Here is an 8,443-nt window from a genome sequence, read left to right on the forward strand (position 1 = left end):
TTCTTAAGTTCCTGTATCAGCATTGTGAGATATGATTTAAGATCCAATTCTTGCTTTTCTGGTGTTTTAGGATATCCAGGATTTGCTGTAGTGGGAGTACTAGTTTCTGATGAAACAAAGTAGTCTTGGTTTCTGTTGGTAGGATTCTTGCATTTGCCTTTGCCATCTCTTGATTTTTGGTGTTAGATGTTCTTAGTGTCTCTGACTAGAGCTTGTTCTGTCCCTTTGCCCTGCAAGCCCCCTGCGACTTGTGGGGCCTGTACCTCCTGGCTGGCTGCTCCAGTCTCAGAAACTCAACAGAGAGTAAATGGCGGCTCTCACCCAAGTCTCTGGGTTAAGGAGCTCCCTGGAGGTAGGCCCTCCACTTGTAGGGAAGGGGCAGAGAAGGATGCTGATCCACCTCGGTCACTGGGAAGCTGAGAGGATCCTGTCCCTGCCACCCTGCAGCTCCCCTGGGACTTGTGGTGCCCGTGCCTCCCGGCTGGCTGCTCTAGTCATAGAAACTCATCGGAGAGAAAATGGCGGCTATCACCCGACTGCCTTGATCTTAAATATAAGACAAATAAACTTGGTTCTGCTCCAATGGTGATGGTAAGTTGTTAATATTATTTTGAAGATAGAGTTGCATACAGCCAAAGTTGTCCCCAATACGATATATTGAAAAGAGTGACCTTAAACTTCTTGTTCTTCTATCTCTACCTTCTAACTGGTGGGATTACAAGTGTGGATCACCACATCCAGTTTATGAGGCAACACAGATGGAAGCCATCGTTTCATGAATGCTAAGCAACTACTCTCCAAGCTGAGCCATTTCTTTAGCCTGCAATAGCAATAACTACAGAAGCACTGCTCTGATTAAAATTTGGACAATCAAAGCAGTTGCCTACTATTTCACAAGTAACACAACAGAAAGAATCAACATTTAATAAGGAATCTAGGAAAGTAAAACGAAATCCTGTGTGGATATCTTTTGTGAAATAATAACGGTGTCAAGAAAAAGTTGTGGAAAACCCAAAAGTAACACCAAAGGCTGTTGGGAAAGACTGATATGGAACAGTTAGAAACATCTACACCAGCATAATTGTGAGGGTTGAGAGATAAAAGTGGCATTGAAGCCCTTTGAGAAGCCCAAAGGACAAGACCACCCCATCCTCCCTAAGGGATACAAACACTGATCCAGGTATGCACAGGAGTAGGGAACAGTGTCAGAACTCTCTCTCTTTTCTCAAGTCAGTGTCTCCTATTAGCATCACTAAGAAGAAGCTGCCAGCCCAGAACCAAAGAATGACCAAGCCAGCTCATTCAAGTCAGCTCAAGACCCACTCAACAGGGTCTCAAGGGAGGGAGTGAGGACTGAAAAAATTAAAGGCAATTTAACAACTCTATAACATGACTCCACCTAGTGCTGAAGCTGAAGCCCCTTCAATTTTTCTCAGTGTGCTGTGCTTTTATACCATTCTAGTTACATGCAAAGTAGGGTCAGCTCTAGGTCAAGGAACAAACAAAGCTCAAACAAGTAGTAAAGAAAGAAACAAGACAATAAACAAAATAATCAAACAAGGAAATAAAGTCCCAAGGTCGCTGAGTCTAGGGTTTTATCAGGATGACCAAGATATATGGAATTCAATACATTCTGCAGCTGTATTTACATTGAATATACTTCCTTGTTCTAGCCCAATGTCAAATTCCTGTCAAATTTCTGCCAAATTCCTAGAAAAGCTTTCCATAAGAGAACAAAGTTTCTTGTGATCAGCTCCCATAACTTAATAGAGAAGAGACCAAGGAACCTAGGGGTTTTTCCTAGTCCCACACCCTCCTTACAGCTTTCCCTTCCCTCCTGGGGTCAAGGTTAGGCCAAGTTCCATTCTCCACCCACAGGAACATTCTTGAGTAAAAAAGTTCATAGAATGTAGTGACTGATAGTCACTTGACCCTCTGGAAAGTCCCAGGTAGAATTCAAATGCATGTCATGCCTGCTAGCCAATAGATTTAAAGGTCAGTATGCTTAGCCAATAAGTTTGAACTGTAACCTTACTGATATAACCAGTGCCCCTAAAATGTATAAAACCTGCTTATAATAGCTATTCGGGATCATCTTCTAGTCACCCGTTTTGAGGGACAAATTGAAGGTTGAACTCGATGTATTGGAAAATAAACCGCTTGCTTTTGAATAGATCTACATCTCTGTGTCTCACTAGGGAGTGGAGGGAAGGGAGCTTCTGGAAATAAGTACCACTGCTGAGGGTCGGGTCTTACAGCTCAAATCATAGTGTTTGTCCTGTAAGCTTGAGAATGTGAGTTTACTTGTCAGAACTCATATTGAAATCCCAATGTGTAATGAGCTTATAATGCAAAAGCTGGGGAGGTGGAGACAGATGGATTGCTAGGCTCATTAGCCATCTAGCCTAGGCCATTTGGTGAGTTACAGGCCATTGAAAAAGCTTCTATGTAAACAAGATCTCCATGTGAAAGTGCACACTTGTATATGCATAGCCACAACCACACCTACATATAAATGTATGATATACATTCACATGAAAGGAGAGAGAGACAGAGACAGAAACAGAGAAACAGAGAGAGACAGAGAAAGAGGCCAGGTTTTTCTGTTGAGACAAACTGAAAGGAAGCCAAACAAGGTGCTCAACCAACACCTCTGCATCATTCTAGAGAATTTCATCCTTCTTTGAAAGTCTGGTTTTTGAGAATCAGCTGTAACAAGAGTAAAGGTAACCAAGAGAGACACCAAGTCTAACTTGACACAGAGAGAATCTGCTGAATTTACAAGCAAAAGCAGAGAGTCTCACGAGGCAACTGTGGCTGAGTAGGAAAGAGCAGTTTTTGATATTCACATTTGATTTCCTATCAAAATAGAGGGTTACCTCGCCATTGTTTCAAAACTGTCACAGGAAAAAGGGTCTGTTATTGAATCCTTCAGACTTCATCACAGAGAGATTTGTGTTTCCCTGGTACCTTCTCTAGAGTCAGATGGGATTACAGGACGGAAACCAATCTAATGAAGAGTGTTTCATAGTAACACAATTTCAGAAATGTGAGAAATGTTGAGGGCTCCTATGACACATGGGAAGGCTTGAGAATGTCTGCTCACTGATAAGAGCTGTTAAAACTCTGAAGGTCACAGGGAACATGGTGGGTGAATCTTAGTTATTCTCCCTATTGCTGTGACTAAATACCCGATAGGTGGCAACTTGAGCCAGAAAGACATGGCAGCAGGAATGTGAGTGAGCTGGGCATATTGCATCTGTATTCAGGAAGCAAAGAGAAAATACTACCCTGTAGGCTTTCTCTTTCAGTCTACAAATACTGCTCAAGAAATAATGCCAACCCCATTTAGGGTTTGTCTTTACCCCTCAATGCTAAACACAACTTAAAAAGTCTTTAACAGATATACCCAGAGATGTGTCTCCTATGTGGTCCTAGCTTCTGTCAAGCTGATGCTCAGTAATAGCCATTACAGTGGCTAACCACTGAAAGTGAACTGGGGCCTAGAGGAGGACTAGCCTGTAAACCACTGTACTTACAAAAGACCAGCTACTTCGAACATATGCTGTGAAAATGAAGAAGAGAAAGTATGTTCTGAGCATTGCTTTCAGCCTCTCATCTCTTTATGATTCCTCCCATTAACCATATGACATTCCTGTTGGTGACTGTATTAACCAGAGTCTTCTGATACGAATCCATGTTGAAAGAGGAGCTATTAATGTGACTTACATGGTATACTTTGGGTACTTCAACAAGAGTTGCATTCATACTGCAGAGCTGAGATCCTGACAACTGTTTGGCTTAGAATGAATGTCTCAGCAGTCCCCATTTGATGCTGAAGGCCTGAAGAGTTTCTAGAGAACAGTTTGTTGGAAGCAAAAGGTTGTAACAGCCAGTTTGTGTTTAGGCAACATAGAGCTAGCTGTAATAGATATCTATGTGTCAATATAACACGGCTTACGCCATATGTCAAAGGAAACCTTAAATAACTTCTGAGGTAACCTACTATATAACTATGGAAGACTGAAACTATGTGTAGGCTTTGAGGTTAGAGGCCTAATAATTTCCCTAAGCCCTTTGTTAACATCTGTATGCTCATGCATGCATGTGTGCATGCAGACTGTGGAGGTGCTCATGCCATGGGTGCCTCTCAGGCTGTGTGCTAGTGAATAATGCATGTCTTCTTGGCCTGCAATCCACAGCATCTTCAGCAGAGAGGTTTCCTGGGACTCTTTTCTCTCCCTGACATCAAAACATACACCTCACACCAATAGCCTTTAGTCGATGCTGAAAGACCAGAGAAGCTGGATATGGTATCAGTTAAGGGGAGCACTGGCAACAGCTCTTACCAACAATAGGCAAAGACAAGCCAGTAAAAAAAAAAAAGCAAAGCATTTCCCTGGGGCATCCTTATATCTGGCCTCTGCTAGAAGGTGCTACCACATTTAGGATGGACTTCTGCTTCATTTTTACATCATCTAAATAACTCCTCACTGTGTTCCTACAGACTAATCTAAGCAACCTAATATAGATTATCTATATGAGTGTGCCCATAGGCTGAAATCCGTTCAGTTTCCAATCAGCATTATCCATTGGAGCACAAAGGTGGGTGATCATAGCTCAATAAGTCTGACCTGCTCCTAGGCAAAGAAGGATCTGCTGGAGAAGACAAGTGGCTGTAATATGGAGATAACCACTTGCCCCCATGGTCAGTCACTAAAACTACTTTGTAATGGATAGAACATTTAGAGATCCACAAGTTTGAATTTATTTCAAAGGGATTTTGCCAGCAAATGGCAAAAGATTTTTCTTGGTCGTTACAAATATTTCATCAATCCTAAAAGAACAGCATTAGTCTTTTCATTTTAATGCTAAATAATCCAGCACAAGCATATAAATTCAAGGAAATACTATGTGTGGAAATATCTACATTAAATAATTCATGTCTATATGATATATCTCCTGTTTCATTGTGCCATTTCATTTATTTCTCTCAGAGATTCATGAAGAATAACTAACTCAACTTCATTTCTGGAACTTAGATATAGTGTATTATTTTGAGAGTGTACTGCTAGTTTGGGTAATGACTTCAAACATAAATTGAGTACCATGATGCTGTGCATCATCCTGAAAGCGTAGTGAGGAACTTCCTGGTGTACTTCTGTTTTCTTATGACAAAATTCTGTACTTGCCTTCCATTTTATCTCACATCCCAAACACCAGCCATTGCTGCATGTCACCATTGTCAAGTTTATTGTTTTAACTGAATATGTTTATTGTTTTAACTGCTTTTTAATTTTAATTAATAGGTAACAGAATTGGCTACAGAGTATGGCCCCTCTCAATATAATTCATATTGGCCAAATATAATTTTAAAGAATCTCATTACAAATAACTTCCCCAAGTGAAGTTTGGATGATTCTAGTGATGTATGGAGACACTGACCCAGGCTTAGCATTCACAACACAGTAGCTGCTGGGCTTCCTTTCTCTCAGTGAGGTGCAGGTATCATCAGATTGAATATTCTTTAATAGTATTTTGAAGCAAGCTATTTAAACAGCAGCTACTGGAAGGACAATGGAGACTTTACCATCCTGATACTTTCATTAACAGTTTAACATGAAGGACTGAAAGTAAAACATCACTTTTTAAAAAAAAATGTTTACTTGGATCTTTTGGCTGGGAATTTCATAATCTTCTGTATCTCCTGAGAAATAAATGTTAAAATATAATTTTAAATACATCTTCCAGCCCACGCATGGTCCATTCCTGTTACCCTAGCACTTTCGGGCAGAGGCAGAAGGATTGGAAGTTCAAGGTCATCCTGTGCAACACAGCAAGTTGGAAGTCAGCACAGGCTACATGAAAGCATGCCTAAAAGAAAAAGGGCTAAAATCTAAAGCTAAAACAAAACAAAACACACCTCTTCACTTAATGCCTTGGGACAAAATGGAGGAATTCAAATAATTTTCACTTTAGGAGAAGTCCAGCCACCCATCATTTGTGTATGAAAGCTTTTGTGTGTATGTGTGTGTGTGTGTGTCCATGTGTGTGTGAGAGAGAGACACACACACAGAGACAGAGACAGACAGAGAGACAGAGAAAGACAGAGAGACAAACAGAGACAAAGATAGTGAGATAGAGACAGGCAGACAAACAGATGACACGGGGGAGAACACAAGCAAGCAGTTATCAGGGTCTGAGGGCTCAGAGAGGAGTCAATGCTTCCTAGCAAAAATAGGTCCTAAGAGCTCATCCCAGAGTCTTTCAGGCTGTGTGTTTGGTGAGTTCCCACTCACATTTGCACAGACTGTCTCCTTTAAAACGCACATGTTGATGTCCAGATACCATAATGTATTTGAGTATACTTTTAGCCAGAGATTTTGAATTCTACATGTCTGAAACTGAACCTAGTATACCTTAACCTACTATATCCCAATATTCTTTGCCTCAGTAATGGAATTCAGACTTATGTCTTGGAGATCCTCTTTGATTTCTCTTCTTCTCATGCCCTGAAAATGATAGAACTTTAGTACTTTTAAATGCACCTATATTCTGACCACTTCTCACTTCTAGCACAGTCTTCACAATACTAGTGAAGTCCATGTAGTCCTCTTTGAAGACTGTCATTTTTTTCTCCTCTAACACTGCCTTCTCCATGGGCCACCATGCTGTCCTGTCTAAAGGCTGTCACTTTTCAACTTTAGCACCCTCTTCTGCAATGGTCACCATGCTATCCTTTTTGAAGGTTTGTCACTGTCACCTAATTGGCATTTTCTTATTCTTCTCTTTCCTCATTGCTATTACTCCTGATCCACAAGAGAGTGCTCCTCATAGAATTAACCTGACTAGGTCTTTGTTTTGCCCCATCCTTTCTGATGTCTCTAGAAACCAAACCCAAAGTTTTTGGGAGCCCACTGATCCTTTTCCCTTAGCCCCTTCTCTTCACGGTTCTTGGATGTTGCTGAGGTAATAAGCCTCTGCCTGCTGATGGCTGCTGCAGTTCTACTGAGGCTAATCTTTTCTTCACTGTCCTTGAAAGCTAGGGTAGAAGTCATGAGTCCACTGACATCCTACCATCAGCCCTATCCCTCTGTGGGGCAGTGATCTCTTCACAGGCAGCCTGGTCCCTGGTTGAGCGCAGGCTTTGAACCCAGGAGACCCACAGGTGACTTACCACCTGTAAGGGACAGCAGGCATTCGGCCATGCCCCTTGGGCCCCTGGCTCTTGTCACAGTTACAGCCCCTCCACAGAGAGGTGTGTGGCCATCAGTCACATAGGGCAATGCCCCAAGCTCAGAGTATTCTGTCTGGACTCCAACCTTACAGTTACCTGGCAACAGCCAGGTATGCTCCTCCTCCCAGTTACCTGGCAACAGTCATGTAGGCCCAGGCCAATATACAAGGGGCTGTTTGTCCCCTCCTCCCTTTCGTACTTTCTTACCCACCTACTCTTGCCTCTTGCTCCCTTGCTCCCCCCTCCCCATCCCCTTTCCCCCACATGAATATCTGTATCCTGTATATTGTCTTTATTGTGCTTATGTGTGTGCCTTGTATCCCTCATCTCTCCAAGTGTTTTAACATGAGGCAGTGCTGGATTTGGTGAAAAGCTTTTTCAATATGGGATAAGATGAACATGTGATATTTTTCTTTCAATTTGTTTATCTGGTTAAGAACATTGATGGATATTCTTATATCAAACTGCAAGCACTCCTGGGATGAAGCCTCCTTGATCATGGTGGATGATTTTTTGATATGTTCTTGAATATGTTCTTTGCAAATAGTTTGAGTATTTTTACATCAAAATTCATAATGGAGATTGGTCTGAAATTCTCTTTCTTTGTTGAGTATGTGTATGGTTTGGTATTGGGTTGTCTGTAGTCTCATAGAATGTCTTTGGCAATGTTCCTTCTTCTGTTTCTATTTTGTGGAATAGTTTGAGGAGTATTGGTATTAGACCTTCTCTGAAATTTTGGTAGAATTCTGTACTAAAACTATCTGTCCCTAGGCTTCTTTTGGTTGGGAGACTTTTAATGACTCCTTCCATTACCTTAGGGATTATGAGGCAGTTTAAATAATTTACCATATCTTGATTTAACATTGGTAATTGGTATCTGTAGAAAATCATGCATTTCTTTAAGATTTTTCAATTTTGTGGAGTATAGCCTTTTGAAGAAAGACCTAAGGATTTCTTTAATTTCATTGTTATCTGTTGTTATGTCTCCCTTTTCATTTTTGATTTTGTTTATTTGGATAATGTCTGCTGTCTTTTAGTTAGTCTCCTTGATCCTTTGTGTATTTTTCTTTGTTTCTAATTGATTGATTTTAGCCCTGATTTTGATTACTTTCAGCAATATACTCCTCTAAGGTATGTTTGCTTCTTTTTCTTCTTCTTCTTCTTCTTCTTCTTCTTCTTCTTCTTCTTCTTCTTCTTCTTCTTCTT

General features: G+C 41.0%; 1 long non-coding RNA gene across 2 annotated transcripts in view; it reads right to left on the reverse strand.

Moving 5' to 3' along the window:
• LOC116087530 overlaps positions 1 to 7,296 on the reverse strand; it is a 24,386-nt gene extending 17,090 nt beyond the window's left edge. The window contains exons 1-2 of one of the 2 annotated variants that reach the window (XR_004117450.1): positions 7,178 to 7,296; positions 3,730 to 3,854 (exon numbers count right to left, since the gene is read on the reverse strand). This is a non-coding gene — a long non-coding RNA (uncharacterized LOC116087530). The remainder of the gene's footprint in view (positions 1 to 3,729; positions 3,855 to 7,177) is intronic. The other variant, XR_004117451.1, reaches the window with a different exon arrangement.
• Positions 7,297 to 8,443: the final 1,147 nt, after the last annotated feature.

The sequence above is a fragment of the Mastomys coucha genome, unplaced genomic scaffold, assembly GCF_008632895.1.
Source record: "Mastomys coucha isolate ucsf_1 unplaced genomic scaffold, UCSF_Mcou_1 pScaffold13, whole genome shotgun sequence".
Classification (NCBI taxonomy): domain Eukaryota; kingdom Metazoa; phylum Chordata; class Mammalia; order Rodentia; family Muridae; genus Mastomys; species Mastomys coucha.